The sequence below is a fragment of the Nansenia antarctica genome, assembly GCF_963989245.1.
Source record: "Nansenia antarctica genome assembly, chromosome: 5".
NCBI classification, from domain to species: Eukaryota; Metazoa; Chordata; class Actinopteri; order Argentiniformes; family Microstomatidae; genus Nansenia; species Nansenia antarctica.
Genome location: NC_137690.1, coordinates 33,200,310 through 33,221,657, shown reverse-complemented (window position 1 = coordinate 33,221,657; position 21,348 = coordinate 33,200,310). Strand labels below are relative to the sequence as shown.

Genomic DNA, 21,348 nt, shown 5'->3' with positions numbered 1-21,348 from the left:
GTGAACACGCCTCTATGTACCCCTAACTCCACCCACCTGTTACCTCTATGTACCCCTAACTCCACCCACCTGTTACCTCTATGTACCCCTAACTCCACCCACCTGAGCGCTGGTTACCACCGACACAAACCACCGACCTGCCTACTTCTGGATTTTGGGACTCGGGGTTGGTCTCTACGTGTTTAGGAGACTCAGGCGCATAAAGAACATGAAAGGGCTCATGTCTCTATCACAGGGGTGCTCACACTTTTTAGGCTTGTGAGCTACTTTTCAAATTACCAGCTCAACAAGATCTACCAACCAAATAAAACATATTGCCATTGCTGCGAACACAAAAATGTACTGATAACAAATTAAGGCCATGCTACACTGTTTCAAAATCAAAGAAGAGATTTATTAAACTATATAACAAATATTCACACTGGTAGTCCATTAACATTAACATTAACTCAGGAGCTCTGAGTGGTTTACACCAGACTGGCCAGTGCCAAGCCAGGTGCCATCGACGTCTCCGGGCGGCGGAGTGTGTGTGTGTGTGTCTGTCTGTCTGTCTGTGTGTGTCTGTCTGTCTGTGTGTGTGTGTGTGTGTGTGTGTGTGTGTGTGTGTGTCTGTCTGTCTGTCTGTCTGTGTGTGCATGTGTGTGTGCTTGTGTCTGTCTGTCTGTGTGTGTGTGTGTGTGTGTGTGTGTGTGTGCTTGTCTGTGTGTGTGTGTGTGTGTGTGTGTGTGTGTGTGTGTGTTGTGAGGCGGCGCGGGGCTGAGTGATGCCCTCTCCTGTGTGGTCCAGACGGGAGGCGTCCCCGGCTACTTTTCAAAAACGATCGACGTAATGAGCACCCCTGCTCTATCACAACCACAGCACAGCTAGGCGCGAATCATACGAAGGGGAGCAATATATGGCAGGGGACTTTTTTAGGCAAAACTCCTGTTTTGAAAAAAAGCACTCCGTACCTTTAAGAGGTGATAACCACTAATAAGCTGCCAAACCAAAAGGTCTATCATATCAAAACATAATCTAGGGATGTATAGGAATAAAAAAATCACATCTAGAATTTGCCCAGAATTTGGTAATGAAATGTTCAATTTGGGGGTTTGGCCCAAGGACTAATGGTGGAAATTATTTATGTAAAGGAAAACACAATATTCAGGCACCAGATGACCAATCAAAATATAATGCAATATAAGGCTCTCAGGCATTCTGTACTTTCAAATATGTATTCTCCTTGAGCAGTCAATATCAACTATCAGCTATTTCGCTAGCAAAAACGAAAGCTAACTTATTTGCGTAACAGCGCCCCCGCCACCACGTCGGCGCAGTGCCGCAATTGCAGTTAGAAATGACAGAAATCCACCGTAGAAAATACGACTGTCAGAGTTTTGTCGAGAGCTGGAGGCGGCTAGAAATATGACGGAGGCGGCCGCCTCAAAATTCTCTATGCAGGAAAAACCCTGATTACCGTTCATTACAAAAGCATTTACTTTTTCTATAATCTATTACATCTCTAACAAAGCTAGCTAGCTAGCTAACAAGCTAACACTTGTTTGGCTAGCTGGTACACACAAACACACTAAAATGGTGCTTGAAACATACTGTACAGTTATTGCATGTTTAGTAGGTCTGCAACAAATGTATTTATTCATTATGTTTTATCTTTGACAACATATTTCTTCCTCCCACCATCTCATTAGTTTTGTAGAGGGGTGGCATAATTGTGGTGAGCAGTTTCAGTGGTCTGATAACTGATGCTAACAACGGCGCTATCTACCTTACTCACAAAACAACAAATAACTGTTTGGCTATCCTAAGTAAACAACACAAAATCCTAGTATACAACACATGTAACTCACTAAAACTTACCCAAGAACACAGCAGAAGGTCTGTCTGCAGACGACTGTCCCATGAAAGTGAACTGATGTGGAGATCAATGTCTGAAATCCTGTTGTCTTCTTGTCATCGTCAGATTCGGAGTTCGGAGTTCCCGTTATGTATGGTCCAATATGAAGGAGTTCATTAATTGCCCACTGTCGATATTTCTACCGGCTTCAGAAATTCGGTTTATAGCATTAGCTAGAGCGTCCGCATCCATCTTGTAAATTTGTCAACAGATCCAGACACACACACATGGCTATTTAACCCTTGTGTGGTGTTCGGGTCAACCGGACCCGTTTTACATTTTTACTTAAAGAGAAATGGTACAAGAATACATTTTATCAATCTGAAACTCCATGGCCTTAGCTTATTTTCTATGAAAAACATGTAAAAGGAAAAAAATAATGTTTTTACACATCCTACAATACCCCAACAAATGTATGTCCTTCATAAGATGTTCGGGTCATTTAGGCCCGAATGCACAGACACACACAGACAACATACACACACTCACACTGACACTCACTCACTCACTCACTCACACACCTCTGCTCTGGCTTTCCCGTGCCAAGAAGCTGTCTGCTCTCGCACTTTTTACCCTTTGAAGTGCAACATTGTAAAAAAAAATACTTTTCTTGCACTGTACAGAACGTATGCAGCAACTGCAAAAAGTACATTTGAGGTACACGCACTGTCACATTCTGTGCTTCATGTGTTGTGTAGATAGGCATACCCATGTACACACAATTGTAGTCAGTGGTATTTCAGAATTATTTGGGATTTTTCAGACATAATACTATATTTCGACAGTGACAGTGAAAACAGTGTACATTCCGTTCGTGTTTTGTGATTCAGCATTTGCAGACATTTTTGAGAGATGTATTTCATAGCTATTGGCAAAAACAATCTTAGTTTGGTTCTTTCATTTCTATTCTTGTTCATCACCTGTATTTTCTTTACAGCTTTGATTATAATTAGATAAATGTGAAATTCAATTGAGAATATAAATTCAAAATAAAAAACAGCAATGAAAACATTGTTTCATTAACATTTTTCCTAGATAAGTATGATTTATGACACCCAGGTCTTTATTATAGTGGATTTTGCATTTTCAAAGTTAGGGGCATCATGTGCATAAAAACGCTTCTACTCATCATGCTGTCGTTCGGCCCCACCTATTCCCAGGGGTCTGACACTTTGTGGGTTGTTACTAAGCATCGTCTGCTCCAGCCTCTCCAAAAGGCAGCCCCCTAGATCCACCAGAACAAAAGATATGCACTTTTGAATGTGTACACAGTACCTATTGTGAATGAATGGTCTTTATTGTCATTGATATAGTACAGGTACCAAACAACGAAATTTGGGAGGGGGGGCTCCCCTGGTGCTAGGAAAAAAAACTAAAAACAAGAAGGGAAAAGAGCTGGTTTACATAAATAAAGGCTATGTACACTATCCACTATACTATACTATACAAATAAAACACTGTGCTGTACTCTATGCTATGCTATACCTATTCTAACATTTCCTATCTCTGAACCTTATGTACCCGAGGGTTGTCATCAGGGCTGGACTGGGACAAAAATTAGGCCCTGGCATTTTTGGCCCAGACAGGCCCACCCCAATCGGTCGGACCACACCCACCAGCACAAAAATACTTGCCTTATATACTCGTCTTATATACTGTGCTGTACAGTCATATGACAAACTGTAGTATTCCCCCAAACCACTACAAAGACGACTACATGCAGTAAGCAATGGTACCAGTGCAAGTAGACCAGTGTACTCACTCACTCTTGACTGGCGGTGGTGGCCATGGGGTACACAATCTCCATACTTGACTCAAGTATAGTAGAAGTAAAATGTTATCAAAGAAAAAGCACCAGAAGTCAAAGAATAATTTCAAATGTTTTATTATATTACATAATATATAATAAATTCAAATATTTAAGTACTAGTAATAAATACAGCAGAGACTGTGAACTCACTGCTAAATGGAAAAGAAAGACTGTGAAGTCCAGTGACATTTTTCAAACAAACGGCAACGCCGACCTTTGAGAGAGAGAGAGAAACAGAGACAGAGACAAGGGTGAGACTATGATCATTTAGTAGTAGTAGTAATAATTGCATCATTATTAGTACCTTTTTACTTACTGTAGAACAATGTAGAGATAGCAGCATATCTGGAAAACAGCCACTTCAACAAACTATAACAATAATGCCATCTCATGATGGAGAGAGAGGGAGAGAGAGACAGATAATTAATTCAAAATGGTAAATTGTACATTATCATGTGACAGATTCAGATGATCAGAGCATCTTCCAGAAAATGGAGAAAGAAAACTGACAGCTACTGTACTGTATACTCACTTAGTGGAAAAGGCTGCATGGCCCTCTTAGTCTCAACAACAATGGACAATGAACCATACTTGTGCTGTGAACTGCTTGGTGTATATGGAGGACCATGTCTGTCAAAATTAACAATAAATATATAGATAAATAAATGAATGTATGAACAAATAAAGAATGAATGTGGAAAAGAATGTGGAAAAGAAAGAATGAATGCGTAAAAGAATAAATAAATATAGAAATGTATTTACTTATTACTGTGTGTATTCATTCATTTATTTATTCATACACTCATTTATTTATCTATATATTTATTGTTAATTTTGACAGACTTGGTCCTCCATAGGTGTAAACCCACTGTAATCAAAGTCAAAGCCATGCACAGCAGATGTTATTCATAGTGCGATGAATACACTTAAAACAATTAGATCGCTTCTCTTGATTGAGAGTAAAGGGGTGAATTATTTTAAGTTTGAACCAGCAACATTATTAATATCCCACATCACCTCTCCATCACCCCTGATCGCGCATGCAGTTTTGCCATCCTGAAGCTAAGAAGATGTGAAGTTTGAGACAATGTGAAGCTATGTGACAAATGAAAAGGTTTTTCACAGGTAAATTATGGACTGAACGTACTAGTTTGTCTGATATCTTGGAAAGCTGTTTAATTATTACGGTTGTTCATTCATTGTGTCAGTGTGCTCTAATTACCTTCAAAAGTTGGAAGGCCTCACCACCCAAACACAATTTCACATTTGTGAAATGATAATGATATAAGCTGCTTGGTCGATGACTGTGGTTGTTGCTCATTAACTATGAACAAAAAGATGAAGACATTACCATGGTATGTATCAATGTATGTATGTATGTACAATGCCCATTAATTAATTAAAATAAATCACCACCCATAGAAATTGGAAGAAAAATTGTTTCATTTATTCCAAATGTATATACATCAGACATTTACAAAATACTTAGTTTCAGTGAATCCTGTGAGGTATGATGTGTAATTATGAGTATAAGACAGGAGACAGTATAGGCCTATTTGTCACTCAGTTTCTCAGTTTCTGTCCTTAAAGGCAATAGGCACATCATTTTAGTTAAGATCAAGTAGTACTTCACATATCAGTTAACCAGTCCTGCATCTACATATTGTGGTTTCATTTCCTGTCTCTGTTTTGTTTTAGCAGGCGACTCAGGACAACTGTCAAAGGACAGTTTAAAGTTAGGAGTGGGAAATGGTAATGGTTTCAATACAAAGCAACATTGTTAGTTACATTGTCATTATATAGTAAGTTCAACTAGCCATTGGACTATAAACAAAATGTGTGTTGGTGGTAGTGTACTATACTTCAGGTAGTGTTTGTGTTGTGTTAGCTTTCTCCATAGTGATGGTCTACAGTACTTCAACGGTAGTCATTATAAGCAGAACTAAAAGAGGTGAGTGAGACTGTGATGCCCCTAGTTCCTCCTTAAGGCAGTGAAGTGTGTGTGTGTGTGTGTGTGTGTGTGTGTGTGTGTGTGTGTGTGTGTGTGTGTGTGTGTGTGTGTGTGTGTGTAGGTGTGTGTGTGTGTGTGTGTGTGTGTGTGTGTGTGTAGGTGTGTGTGTGTAGGTGTGTGTGTGTGTGTGTGTGTGTGTGTGTGTGTAAGTGTGTAAGTGTGTAAGTGTGTAAGTGTGTAAGTGTGTAAGTGTGAGGGGGAATGCAGGCCTCATGATGGCTCCGATCACTGTTAGTAAGCACTTCTGCATTCGTGACGACTTATCATTTGAGAACTCGACAGTGAGTCTACAGAAGGCTCATTGTAAGGGGCTTTTCATTGTCGATAACAAATGAATACATGGCCGAAACATATAACATTAAAAAGTTCTGGATTCACCCTACGACCATGCTTGTGTGTGTGTGTGTGTGTGTGTGTGTGCGTGTAGTTCTGTAAATAATGTGCCTGAGAATAGAGAGATTTTTGCTGACTTGCTGCCCACCTTCTGGTCTGTACCTACAGGACCGTAGTAGTGGCTAGCTCTACAGGTCAGCATTGTCATACTGACTAAACAGTGTACTTCACAGTCATATGTCGTGGTACATTCTAAGTGCATGTGTTTTTTGTGGATGTCCAATCACACCCCCCCCCCCTCCTCCCCCTCCCCTCCTCCCCGATGTCCTCTAACAAACTACATCAAGTCTTCTCAGTTTCAGTCTCCACCTCCTCTCATTTAGAGCACTTCCGTCCGGAGTGTCCAAACCAACAGATAGTTCTAGAATGTCTATGTCTCCTTTTTGTCTCTATTATTATCTGTGGTTATGCCTCTGAACTCTGGGTGACCCCCGAGTTGAGGAGGTCAGCGATAGTCTCTCTCAGTCTCTCTTCAGGACTCAAACTCGCTGTCACTGCTGACGGAGATCTCAGGGGTGGAGGCGCCCGTCCCCTGGTGCTCGGTGCCCGTGCTGTAGTCGCTGGCCTCGGGGCTGCCTGGGTAGCGGGAGGGGGAGGCGGCTCCCAGCAGGTGGCCGTGGCCGTGGTGGCGTTCCTGGATGGAACCCTCGGGGGAGCTTCCGGAGGGCCGGTGGGAGGAGGAGTCCTGCTGAAGTCTGGGTAGAGCAAGAGAGAGACAAGACGTGAGCTTAGAATGATAAGGTTCTATCTCCGTTTAGAATGATAAGGTTCTATCTCCGTTTAGAATGATGAGGTTCTATCTCCGTTTAGAATGATAAGGTTCTATCTCCGTTTAGAATGATAAGGTTCTATCTCCGTTTAGAATTATAAGGTTCTATCTCCGTTTAGGGCAGTTCAGAGATATTGAGCGTCAAAGGTTTGACATTCCATTATGTTTGGTGAGATGGAACCATTGTATTTTATGAATTACTAACTCAAAAATGTCAACATTTGAAAAAATAACACCACACAGGCATTAATAAACACTTAATGGATCAGATTATGTAAAAAACTCAATTTTGACAAAAATGGAGATAGAACCTTATAATTCTAACGTCACGAAGAGTCTGTGTTTGTTAAACCTTCAACAATTATTAAGCTATGAACAACATAATTTTGCTGTTTGTTTTATCCGCCCCCAAGGAGACAGGCGCAAACATTTAGGCTAAGTAAGCCTTCCCCTCTTGACCCCTCTTGACCTCGTACCTGTTCTTAGCTGATGCTGCCCAGTCTCTCTGCCGCCGGTTCTTGAACCAGTTCCCGACCTGCGTAGGCGTCAGGCCCGTGGCCTGGGCCAGGTGGCGTTTTCGGGATGGGTTTGGGTACGGGTCCTAGAGGTACCACTCTCTGAGCAGACTGCGAGTTCTCTCCTGTGAAACGAATGCACACGACAACACTTAGTTAGTCCCTTGTTTCTAGTAATCAACAGCTCTTATACAGCTATCACCCCTAAAGGGTCACCCTAATCAAATGTCAGATCTATGTGGGTGATGATGTCTCTCATTGCTCCATTGATATCAGTTAGATACCTTATATCAGAGGTGGTAAGGCTCTTTTAAAAGTAAGCCTTGCTGAAAGTAATCTTATTAATCTGGATTTATAGATAGGTCTAATGATAATCTACCTTATAATCATACATTTTTTATACTGTATATTGGATCAGGATAAGGGGCTTATAGTATTGGAGTGGATGGATGCATTAAGATTAGAAGTGGTTTAAAAACAGCCGTTGATTATTTGTCCTGTGATACCTAACTGTGCCACAGGAGGGTGATGAGAGGGACATCGTCCCTAAACTCCACAGACAAGACAAGGCATAGGTCACTGTTGAGACCCTTCTCTTTAATGGTCTTGTACTGACTCACCCTTCAACCTTGTAAAACCAGATTATGGGCTATTGAGACATCTTACTTAGTTGTGCCTCTATGGACTTTGTCTGTATCAATGCCACTTGGTCTCTGGAGGTTAAATTGTGGCTACTTGTGTGAGTCATTAGTCTGAAAAGACCTATCCTTCTGACTCAAGAGTTCTTGTATGCATTCAATGGGATTTACACCCTAATTAGGCAATCCATCAATTCGTGATCTGAAATGGCTAGGTGTGTTGATGTGGAACGTTTAAAAATGCCCAACACAGGACGGTTCTGCACGGTTAAAGATAACGTAAAAAGATAAAGTGTATAATGTATTGTGCATGTTGTTTTCTTGCACAGTATCATTTAAGTGGTTCGTTACCATATCCAGCCAAAACCTCTGACTGTGCAGTTATGCCTAGGTAAACTTGCATATACAGTACTACATTAGAAAGGAAATAGACATTTTAAAGATGTCCTTTGTCAAATGAAATTTGATTAATTCTCTGAGCTGTGAGTCTTAGAAAGATAACCGACCGCTGATGTAAAAAGACCACTGCCTTTGCTCATCACCACCACACACCTCTGAGGAGGCTAGTGTGTGTAGTAGGTGACTGCAATGAGAGATAACAACTCAAGAGTAGAATGGCAGCTTAGGTACTACAGGTGGTCTTGACAGGAGAGGCTTATCTGGCTAGGTGTACGGCTGCATGCCCTGTGGCTGCATGGTCCGCATGAGGAGGCATTTGGGGCAGCTGGTAGGAGGCAGGAGGTAGAGCCGCCGTCTAATGATCGCAAGGTTGGCAGATCGGCGGTTCGAGCCCCGGCTGGCCACATATCGAAGTGTCCTTGGGAAAGACACTGAACCCCAAATTGCTCCCAGTGGGCGGGCCGGCATCTTGCATGGTAACTTGCCGCCATTGGTGTGTGAATGTGTGTGTGAATGGGTGAATGAGAGGCCGTTGTAAAGCACTTTGGATAAAGGCGCTATATAAGTGCAGTCCATTTACAGGAGGCTCATGTGAGGCTTACAACCATAACCCGTCTGGGTAGGGAGCAGAGGAATACCTCTGAGTTGCCTTTTGAGTTAGTAATTCATAAAATACAAAGGTTCCATCTCACAAAACATAATGGAATGTAAAAACGTTCACACTCAATATCTCTGAACTACCCTAAACGGAGATAGAACCTTATCATTCTAAGCTCACGACATCTTACATTTAAATAGAGCTACTGTAAGTGTGGTCACTCTGCAACTCTCTCTTGAAAAGAATATGTTATCTCAATGATAGAATAAAAACTTCAAGAATGACTCACAGGCTGGGTGGGACTAATAATTATACTATAATTATACTATACTAGGACTAGATGCAAACTATACTAGGACTAGATGCAAAAGTTGAAAATTGTTTGGATTAAATAAATATGTTGTTTTTAATCAACCTTAGGTTCAATTGAATGGCATGTATGTCATCAAGATTCCGTTTAAGTATGTCTATGTATGTCAGTCAATGCAAAGTAAAAAGTTGTTTATAGTAGGTTTGTGATAGGCTACCCCTTTCATAGCGTATTGACTCCCTGTTTTGCTTTAGATTCAGTGGCATTTATGTTTTAATTTGCTGGTCGCTATTGCACACATTTACTCCTCTGACACGAAGTTGCCTCTGACCTTGTTACAGGACATTAATTGACCCTAAAAGTTGCTTTAACAGTGCTAGAAAAAACGTTAATGGGGGCTTTATGTCATTATAGACTTAAGTGTTCATATAGGGCAGGGTCGATCGACCGGTCGATCGCGAAGGTAGTGTGGGTAGATCACACGGCATTGAAAAAAAAGAAGGAAAAAAAAGTGGGGAAAAAAAAGTTTTTTTTTTTTTTTTCCCTGTGTGGTCCAGACGGGACGCCTCCCGTCTGGACCACACAGGAGAGGGCATCACTCAGCCCCGCGCCGCCTCACAACACACACACACACACACACACACACACACAGACACACACACACACACACACACACACACACAGACAAGCACACACACACACACACACACACACACACACACACACAGACAGACAGACAGACACAAGCACACACACACACATGCACACACAGACAGACAGACAGACACACACACACACACACACACACACACACACAGACAGACAGACACACACAGACAGACAGACAGACAGACACACACACACACTCCGCCGCCCGGAGACGTCGATGGCACCTGGCTTGGCACTGGCCAGTCTGGTGTAAACCACTCAGAGCTCCTGAGTTAATGTTAATGTTAATGGACTACCAGTGTGAATATTTGTTATATAGTTTAATAAATCTCTTCTTTGATTTTGAAACAGTGTAGCGTGGCCTTAATTTGTTATTATTACAGTACATTTTTGTGTTCGCAGCAATGGCAATATGTTTTATTTGGTTGGTAGATCTTGTTGAGCTGGTAATTTGAAAAGTAGCTCACAAGCCTAAAAAGTGTGAGCACCCCTGATATAGGGTATGCCTTTATAGACCACAGAGCCCTGGCTGGGTTGCCCCCTTTCAGATATGTGAGTGTCACCCAAATATTAAAGTGTAATTATTAAGATAAAGTCATTGTCTGAAGTCCTCCCGCATCAATATTATTATATTAACAATGGCCCCGGGCCTGAGCTGGATTACTCTTCCTGCTACGAATGGTGGACTGATGATTTACATGCTTAGTATTCAAATGTATTGATTGTAAGTCGCTTTGGAATAAGGCGTCTGCTAAATGCCAAAAATGTAAATGTAAATGTCAATAGCCAATTCATGCGTAAAATGTGTTGGGTGGGTCATGATGATCTAAATCATCACTAATAATGTGCAGAGCTAAGAAAATGATAATTATTTCACTCACTTACTTGGTGTCTCACCTTAAAGCAGTGCGTCTTCTGCTCCCCGTCCCAGATGGTGCGGGGCAGGGGGAACTTCTTGCGGATGCGGTACTTCTCCACCGGCCCCAGGGGCCGTCCCCGGAGCCGCTCCGCCTCCCGGTAGTGCGCGTCCAGCCACAGGTCCTGCAGTTTGGCGTGGGACTCGCGCGTAAAGCGGTGGCTCTGGAGGATCTGGTACAGGGCCTCGAAGTTCCCCCCGTGGAAGGCCACCAGCGCCCGCGCGCGCATCACCGACTCGTGCCGGTTGAGGGTCTCCCCGGCCGAGCCAGGCACCGAGCCGGCTGGCAGGGACCACAGAAAGCGACCCAAACGTTCAATGTCCCCGGTCTCCTCCAGGTTCTCGCACACTCGAGCCACCTGCTCCGGGGTGAACATCGGTAGTGGGAACATGTATGATGATGTCTCCTTGACCTTTCGGTCTCAGATTGCAGATTGTCAACGAAGAAAGTAGAGTAATCGAATCGTCCTAAAGACGCGTTATCCGTGCGCTAAATGTACGCATTTTAATGGTGCGTAATTCTATAACGGCAGTCAAACGCGAGCAGTTAAAGTTAGGTTTGCCTGAATAATCTGAAACCCAATTCAGTTTACAGACATTTTTGTGAGACAAAACAACAATATCTGATATCTCAGATTGCAGTCAACGAAGAAAGTAGTAGAGTAATCGAATTGTCCTAAAGAAGCGTTATCCGTGCGCTAAATGGATAGAACATCACGGTGGTCATACCATTAGGTACATGGTGAGTAATTCTATAACGGTAGTCAAACGCGCAGAAAAGTTAGGTTTGTTTGCCTGAATAATCTGAAACCCGAGTTCAGTTTACAGACATTGTTTGTACAAAACAACAATAATCTGATATCTAGCGAATTCCCTATGTAATTTTCTTTCTGTCTTTTTCCAGGTTGCGACCGGGCCAGGTTCTCCGAGTTTGTGCTATAATAAAGATAGACCGCACTGTAAAAAATTGGCCGTAAATTTTACAGTAAAATGCAGGCAGCAGTGCGACCAGTTGAATACTGTACTTTTACGGTATTTCTTATTCTTACTGTAATATTGAAATACAGTAAAATACAAATTTAATAGATTTTACGGTGAAATACAGGCAGCAGTGCGACCAGTTGAATACTGTACTTTTACAGGATTTCAACATCTTACTGTAATATCAAAATACAGTAACATACTGGGCTTTATCATTTTAGAGTAACTTACTGTCAGCGTCATGACTGTTATTTTACGGTATTTTGCTGCCCATAAATTACAGTAATTTTGGAGTTACAGTAACAATAAAAGACAGCTAAATGCTGTATCCACTTAGTACATTTACAGTGCATTACTGGCAGTAGGCTTGAATGAAAAACTTGTACTGAACAGCAGAGAAGAGTCAAGAGAAGCACAACTACATTTTAACCTATTTATTTTACATGTAATCAAATGTACACAAATAATTTGAACTTGACTGACAAATAACATAAATGCCATCACTTGCCACACCATGTGGTATATGCAAAACAAATAAGAAATGCTGGAGAGAATAGGCTAGGTGCACCAGCTCCTCTACTTCTTGAAAGGAAGTGGGCATCTTTACTTCCTGTCTCATACTATTGGATTAAGTGATTAATCAGGTGTGTGGCACACCCAGCGCACACCTGATTAATCACTACCAATACCAATAGTATAGGACAGGAAGTAAAGATGCCCACTTCCTTTCAGGAAATAGAGGAGCTGGTGCACCTAGCCTATTTGAAGGACATACAGCATTTTTTTTTTTTTTTTGAAATAAAATTAGGATTAAACCGAAAAAAATGTGCAGAGAAAGAATAGAGTAAATTATAACAATCGTATAGAGTGTAGAAGGTCTAGTTGCCTTAGATGGAGCACACATGTTGGCATGCAAGACTCACAGGTCAAAAGTCTCTCAGCAGGAGGTTCATGGAGGGGGGGTCTGCAGCGATGGGGGAGGGGTCTTGGAGCGATGGGGGAAGGGTCTTGGAGGGGGGGCCTGCAGCGATGGGGGAGGGGTCTTGGAGCGATGGGGGAAGGGTCTTGGAGGGGGGGCCTGCAGCGATGGGGGAGGGTCTTGGAGCGATGGGGGAAGGGTCTTGGAGGGGGGGCCTGCAGCGATGGGGGAGGGTCTTGGAGCGATGGGGGAAGGGTCTTGGAGGGGGGGCCTGCAGCGATGGGGGAGGGTCTTGGAACCTCTGGACATACAGTGGCGCACATTGGCATACGGGTCGAAAGTCTTTCTCAGCAGGACCCTACAGAGTAGAAAAATAGCTGTTAAGGCAAAGTGACATTTTGGCACCTAGGCCATTTCCACCAATTGATAAGAAATGCAACAGCATTACAGGCATAAGGCACTGGTCGGGTGAATACATGGTGATGGCTACAATCTTACAGAAAGGGAAGAGTTCTGTAATTCCCATCCATTAGTATAGTGGTCTGACATTGGGTGGATTGTGATGTGCATTCAGGTACCTTTTAAAGTAATCTTGCTCTTCTCCAGACTCCTTGGCATCTGGGGATAAAAAATCATTAGTTGTGGCACTTTTACGTCCCCTTCTGGTGAAAATGAGAACTACAGAATGCAAATAATAAAATACTGAGTGCATACTGTTTTCAATAAAAATAACAGGACAATATAAATAAAATATGAAATTACCTGATTTAGTCACCATTGTTCCCCAGGTTGTACTGGAAGTCTGTAAACCTCCTGAGAAGAGTGGACACGTGTGGGTTGACCATTACTGGCTTCTTATGCACTACTCGTCCGGTCCTCTTTGAAGTCACTTTCCCCTTGCTGGCCTTCGTACCCCTGTCAGGATTTATGCCAATGAAGCGCCTGAAAGATTAAACAAAGATAACACATTGCTTAGGAGAGAGACGCTAGCGGATGTTTAAATAAATAAACATCAGGTTTTGTTTACATCAGTTCCATAAACGCGTTTGAAAGAACAACCTCCTTTAATTGAAAAATGCCCAGTCACTGAAAAATGACCAGGCGTAGACACACGGCAATGACCAAAGTCAATGGTACTGTCACTTTGAAAATCTCACCCCTATTGGAATTAAGAGGTCACCATAAAAGTAAAACATTTGAGTGATGTAGTGTATTTGTTTTCAAGTTAGTGTGACTGACCTCTGAATGAATTCAAGAGTGGCTGCAGCCTCTTCTTGATAGGCAAGGTTGAAGACATAGTATGTTGAGAAGAGCGCTGCGAGGCCAGATAACAGGGTTGGTTGTTGGCCTTCGCAAATCACCTGTCCTTCGATGCTCAACAGCCACGGCCCATCCAGAGTGTCATCTAAAGGCATATGAGGGAAGTGAGTGAGCGAGTGAGTATGATTATGTGAATGAGAGTGAGCGAGCAAGCATGACACATACCTCGAATGATCAGCCGAGGACTCCCAGAGAGCGGAAGAGTTGACTCGACATCCACAGCAGTAGTAGACCTCTGCAGGACACACAAATGAGTGACTGAATGATTGACTGAGTGAGCACATGTGAGTGTAACTACACTGGCTGTGTTATAGAAATACTTACGTCTGCATGGAGTAGCAGTCCCTCCTCCCCCTCTCGAAAGTGGGCCATCAGTAGCCTGAGGACCATGGACACCATCCCATCTCCGGTCTTCCTAAGCACTTCTTTCACTTGGTTGTTGGTTGGTGAATTTTTGAAAAAGTCAATTAAGACTTGCCCGCTTTCTTGCAGCGCCTGTGCAAGGACATTGCCAACATGGATGTCGGTCAGCATTTGAAAGTGATCAATGATGCCTTTTTGAGTGCAAAGTAAAGGCCACTTGGCTTTGATTGTTCCAAAGGAAGGGGCTGGTGAGGTGTTCAAGCAGCAGCGCTGCAGGTAGTAAGTCTCCTTCATTAACTTGGACACTTCTTGTCGATCGATGGCTGAAGCTCCTTCTTGGTGGTAAAACTCTTCTATTTTGATTCGCTTTGCTTCTTGTTGGACCTCTGTCTCACCAATTGGGATCTCCGGCTGCCACTTTGTGCACCCGTACATATCTGTGGGGCCCCTCTTCCGTCCACCCTCTGCAGAGTTTGGCTCCTTCCGCTTCTCTGAGCGGCGTCGCACTAAGGTGTTATTTCTGTTCAGGTTTTCGATTCGTGATTTCAACTGTAGGAGTAGTGACTGCTCACCGGCTGACTGATCACCGTTTCCACTAACGTGGAAATCTGCAAAGCTCTGCGGGTAGTCCTGCACTATTCTATGGGCAATACAAAGACACTGTGCTCTTGTAGGATTTTTTTCGACTTTCCTTATTTCATCAGCTAGTATCCTGATCATCTGCCTGCGGTCAGCTGCTGCGGGCCTCTTGCCATTAGTAATGGCTTCCCTTAGGTCCTGTGGCATTTGCTCCCAGGGAATTTGAAATCGTTCAAGCCAAGTAGAAGATGATGGCAGACTCCTTGACCTCTGGGCTGTAGAGGGCGATGGCAGACTTCTTGGGCTGTGGGCTGTAGATGACGAGGACAGACTTCTTGGGCTGTGGGCTGTAGATGACGAGGACGATGCCCAACTACTTTGGCTGTGGGCTGTAGAGGACGAGGACAGACTTCTTGGGCTGTAAGCATCTGATGAGGCTGATGAAGGACTTCCAGGAGGACCAGGCTCTTGAACAACTAATAAACAGACAATACATGATAAACAAAGTATAATATCACTGCAACACATCACTTACAGTTATGAGTATGGAACGGACAGTATGAACATTGTTGGGATACTATTCACCGTACTGAGCAGTTGTCCATGAACTTTCCATAAAAGTTGTAGATTCATTAGTGTGGCATAGCAGAATCATACTAAATATTATAATTTGGATCCAATGCTATACAAAGTAAAAAATAAATATATATATATATGTACACTGTAGAATATGCATATATATATACCTTTCTTAAATCTGTCAAAGAGTTTTCTTATTTGGATGGGTGGCAACAAGTCAGACAGTGACACCCCGGGTGCTGTCTCAACATACTGGAGGTCTTCTTTGCTCTCTACGCCGAGTCCAACAAGCCTCTCAGTCAGCTGCTCCACTTTATCAAGGGCCAGATTGGGCAGTGCTTGGGTGATACATTGTTTGATGTCTTCTGCTAAGTGAGACATTATTCTAGACATGGGAAAGAATGGTGAAGGAGAATTACTGACAAGCCACATATTTCATATTCAGGCAAAGGGTAATAATCAGCAAGACTCTCTTGGTCAATACAACACAGTTGTCTCTGCACAGGTGTGGTTGCAAGGCAATAAATGCCTTGATCGGTGAGCCTCACCGATTGGAAATTTTGTGTGACAAAAAATACAGACTCTCCCTGAATTATAATAATTCTTATTTTACCAAATATGAGCCCCACATCATTGCTGTTCATTACAAGACACATGTTCTTTCTATATTTAGTACCCTTCACAATGATGTCATGTGCTACAACAGTGTCAATAGGCTGAAAGTTATGGTGAGAAACTGCTTGTCTAATCTCCTCATTATAGTCTCCAGAGACAAAATCAGTTGTCTTCTCAGCTACAACACGTGGTGGGAATAAGTTGCCAGCACTTAAGAAAGCTTGAAGAAGCTGATGCCTCTCTGCAAGAGTAGAACACAAATTCTTAAAATTGTGTAACTTTCTCGCACACTGCTTAAAATATGTGTGCTTACTCTCAAATCTTAGGGTCCACAGACGAATGAGAGGGCCAAAGCGAACAATCAGGTCTGGGTAATGAGTGATGTAGTGGTGCTTGGGTTTCAGGGGATGATTGGGAAATGCCTCCAATCGAAAATGCAAATACTCATCAATCAGAATGCTTAAATAGGCTATCTGACCAGGGGTAATAGTAGGTGCACAAATGAACTCAACGATCTGCCTAAGTTGCAACACTAGTTGCCACACTTTATTGTCAGTTGGGCTTTCGATCTTATCTCCAACCAAGACTGGTAGCAATCGCAGGAAACACCAGTTCTGCACAGCATGACCCCCAAGCTTCTCACTCCCAGGATTAATCTCACAAGGTTTGTCATGAGCATCATTACCAAGATACTTAAGCTGATTTATTCTTCTGTTCAACTCAGTATAGGTGAAGTGTTTGTCTTTAGTGACAAGATGTTTGATATATAATGCCAGATCATACGACACAACACCTTCAAATAGATCATGACCAAGGCATGGAGGTAAGCCTGGCTGACAAACGTGATAGTACTGGAGTTCGTTAAAGAGAGAGTCAAACTTAATACCTGTAGTATTACCCTGTGCATCATCGCCCTGAGTTTGTACAGCATTTTTGTAGGACTCCACGGTCCTGTTCAAACCTTTTGCTAGAGGGTCAGACTCAAATGCAGTCCTGTCAATGTCACAGTATCTGCAAAAGTGTTTACTTTTGCTAAAGTTCTCCACAAAGCCTCCTATGTTGTGAGAACCAAGATTATCTCCTGCGATAGCACACAGAGTTCCTTTCACAATCCGCCCATCAGGAAATGCAATACCATTGACTTCAAGTTCTTTGAGGTCCTTGACCAACTGGCCCATCACTAATTGTTGACCAAAATACTTAAAGTCAACCTCCCTACAAAGAAGAACAAGTTGCATCTGATCAATGCTAGACCGATTGTGCGGCAAAATGTCTGCGAGCGTTAGGTATACTGCAAGTATTTTGTGCTTCTTTTTCCCAGAACCCAAAGGATTTACAACTTCAAACGAATCCTGGTATAGGACCAAGCCTAGAGTTGAGGCCTCCGTCTTAAAGAGCGGGTTTTCTGCAGCATTCCTACCATCCCAAATGTCCTGAATGACATTTTTGTTTTGAGCACGTGAATGTGTTTCCTGGTGCTGCTTCCTGACTGAATCACATTTCAAAAGAGATTCAATTGTTTCCTTGATGGGAACATACTGCACAAAGTGCTCTTTACCTGCTTCATCCTGACCTAAGCAGATGGGCATAGGCTCTACAAAATTGAAACTCTTTTTAAACACAGTCTTCCTTCTATGATCTGTTTTCAATGTGTATGTGTTGCAAGCGTGAAAGAGGTCTTCTGATTTCACCACATCTATCACATTCTTTATGTCATCCTCTGAAACCCCCAGAGTAACCAATTTCTCCTTTAACTTATAAAGTAGATGCGATTGACTGATGTCATGTACAGACTGAAAATCTTCAATTATAGTTTGAATAACGGATGAAGGAAGCAATAGCTTTGCCTGCAACTTCAAGTAAAACAGGGCCAAGTTTCTCATGAACAAGGCTTCGTCTGCATCTTCAGGGCAAACCTCTGACTGCTCGCCACCCTCAGGGCAAACATCTAATTCCTCACCACCCTCACTGGAGGTCATAGCTTCAAACTGCTCATTTAAATGCAGCTCCCCTGCACCGATCTCACTGCTAGTTTCTAGATTAACAGCAGGTGTCTCTAGAATTGATTTGACCAGACTTGCCTCCGAACAACTTCTATGTGCTCTGGACAGGTGCGATGTGAACGTGGATATAACACGGAATGTCTTATCACACTGTCTGAATGGACACATAACTGTTCCACCTTCTTTAATGTGGGTTTTTAAATGGGAAAAGAACCCAGTCAGATCCTTACATCGGACATTGCACATCTCAACACTGCATATCAAGCTAAGATTGCCACTGCACAATCTAGGCTCCACCACATACTGACGTTTCTTGTGGTTCCTGTACATGTGTAATTTGAAGGCTTGGAATTTTGTAAAGGTTCTCTTACAATCAGAAATGCAACACCTGAAAGAGGAATTAGGAATGTTCCTATGTATTTTCATATGTCTTATATAAGCCAATATGGAGATGGATTCATGCGTGCAAAATTGACAAGGGAACATTTTGGGTGATAATGTGTTATGTTAACTGAAGAAAAGAAAAAAACACAACTGACAGACTACAGACAGGTGGCTCACAGACACTAGACAGGTGACTCACGTGATAACTTGACAAATAAGCTCAGCTCACACCCCTGGAAGGACTGGACACTCACCTGTGGACAGAAAAAAAGGTGTCTGACCAAACATGGCATCCCACTTGATATTCTATGTTATTGTAGTATTATAATTAGGCTATATTACAAATTATAATATGAGTAGGACCTTATGCGAGCACATTTGCTATCAATAAAAGCAAGACAGTGTGATTGCTTTGCAGCTAACTTAGCTGGTAGCTACTACTTATGTGCAGACATTTTGACATCAGATCAAACACACTGACTTAAGGTTATTATACCATAATTAGACAGTTCTAATAACTTACTAGCAATGTAGTTACAGTATAATAATTATCAATTAAAGCAAGACAAGATATTGCAATGCCACGTGGTAACACGTGCTAATGAGATTGTAAAAGCTAGCTGCTAAGTTGGCTAGCTCACACGCGACAGTGGACACACCACGTGCTGACAGTTCGGTGTCAGGACAAAGACAGTCTAATCTAGCTAATGTGATTATGTCACTATATTGTAATGTGACTATAATTGTTCTCACTTACTATCTGTATGATCTCATGAAAGGGGTTTTGCTACCAATAAATACTAGACCAGATTTCGCAATGAAACACCTTTGCAGCCACTGCTGGTATTAGCTAGTTGGTCCACATGTGCTGACATTAAAGCATTAGAGAAAATCTACTTAGTTATACCATGAATACGTTGTACTAGCAATTCGTATAATAGCTAAGTGTAATAACGGCTACCAATGAAAGCAAGACAAGATATAACGTTAGCAATAAGACACCAAATGAGCTGCTACTGGCTAGCTGACGTTACCTTTGTTCACGCACAGTGGACATGTAACGTTAAGTTAACATTACACGTGCGGACAGTTTTGGTGTCAGAGCAAACGTGGTATCCCACTCTGCAGTCTATATTTCTAGTACCAACTTACGTTATACTGCAAATATTAGACACATTACAGTTCTAGCTTTGGTGCTGCCGGTCCTGCGAACGAGGGAGCGGGCTGGTGCATACACTGGCGCTCCTATAGCTAACTGCTACCTCTCTTCCAACCTGCAAAGTGCGTTGCTCGAACGTTCCAGCTCCCAACTAACGTTACCGCGCTCAGCTCACTGTTCCTTCGATATCACTGCTCGACTGCACACGCACTTCTGACTACAAGTATCACTCCGCTGTAATGTTACGTTCTATGACTGTTAAATGAAATGGTTATGAACTTCACACCGCAAAGACGAATATATTTCCACAAATAAAGCTAGACTAACTAGCCAGCTAACATTGCGATGCTATGAGGTTATTGCTATGCAATTGTTCCCAATTAAATCAAACTAAACTACACAATTAGATACATTCAGTAAACATACAGTAGTGTGCAAAATGACATACCTGTTGACTCTTTTGCTCCTCTGGGATGCTGAGTGCTGTCAAAATTATGAAAATCCCGCTGAATTTCAAACGGCTGTAGAGCATGAATACGACCTAAATACCCACAATGCATAGCTTTCCACTGTATTTTACTGTAAGGTGAAGAAACGGTTAATTACAGTGAGATTCCGCTGTAAATTTACAGCAATTTTTTACAGTGCGGCTGAAGTCAACCTGTATTTAAAGCTCAATACAATTAGCATATTTGTGGTTGTTTTGAGAGGGATTATACGCCCCGGTCATTAGCCACTTAGCGGGGGGTAGTGTGTATAGAGGTGAGGGGCTGATCAGCTTGTTTGGCTTATATACCCGAGGGAAACATTGACTGCCAGCCCAGGATGATTGCTATTACAACAAGGATATTTAATTGGTCTGATCTGTTCCCAAATCCATTTCAGGGAAGGAGAGTGTCAAGAAAATAATGAAGCACATCGTGAGTTTAGAATTATAAGGTTCTTGTGTGGTGGGTAATCTCCGTTTAGGGCAGTTCAGAGATATTGAGCGTCAAAGTTTTTGCATTCCATTATGTTTTATGATATGGAACCTTTGTATTTTATGAATTACTAACTCAAAAATGTCAACATTTTAAAAATAACACCACACAGGCATTAATAAACACCTAATGGATCAGATCATGTTAAAAACTCAATTTTGACAAAAATGGAGATAGAACCTTATAATTCTAACGTCACGACATGACACGTTCTTGAAAGAGTAGCAGTTGAAACACTTTATGTGACACTAGGTGATACTTTGGGTAGTTTGAAGATATGTAAAGTTGGCTTTTTTTAATGATTTAAAGTTAATCAATTTCGCCATTATTATTGGCTGCAGATTAGGCACTAGTATCTACCATCTATTTAAGACATGCATACATGGATTCTCTTTGATAAGCCTACAGATGACAGACAGATCACTGCGCTCCGTTTTTAATCACTGTCAAGGGCTCCTGTGCTTAGGCCATGAAAACCTGTATGCATGTTAGGTGTAGGCTCAACAACAAACTAATACCCTGTTAATTAAACTGGACAAGGGTT

General features: G+C 42.2%; 1 pseudogene across 1 annotated transcript; it reads right to left on the bottom strand.

Moving 5' to 3' along the window:
• Positions 1–6,580: 6,580 nt before the first annotated feature.
• LOC308157538 (homeobox protein SIX6-like) lies at positions 6,581–11,314 on the bottom strand (annotated as a pseudogene). The gene is made up of 3 exons: positions 10,904–11,314; positions 7,354–7,517; positions 6,581–6,803 (listed from the first exon to the last, which is right to left on the bottom strand). The product of its transcript is annotated as a homeobox protein SIX6-like (transcript).
• Positions 11,315–21,348: the final 10,034 nt, after the last annotated feature.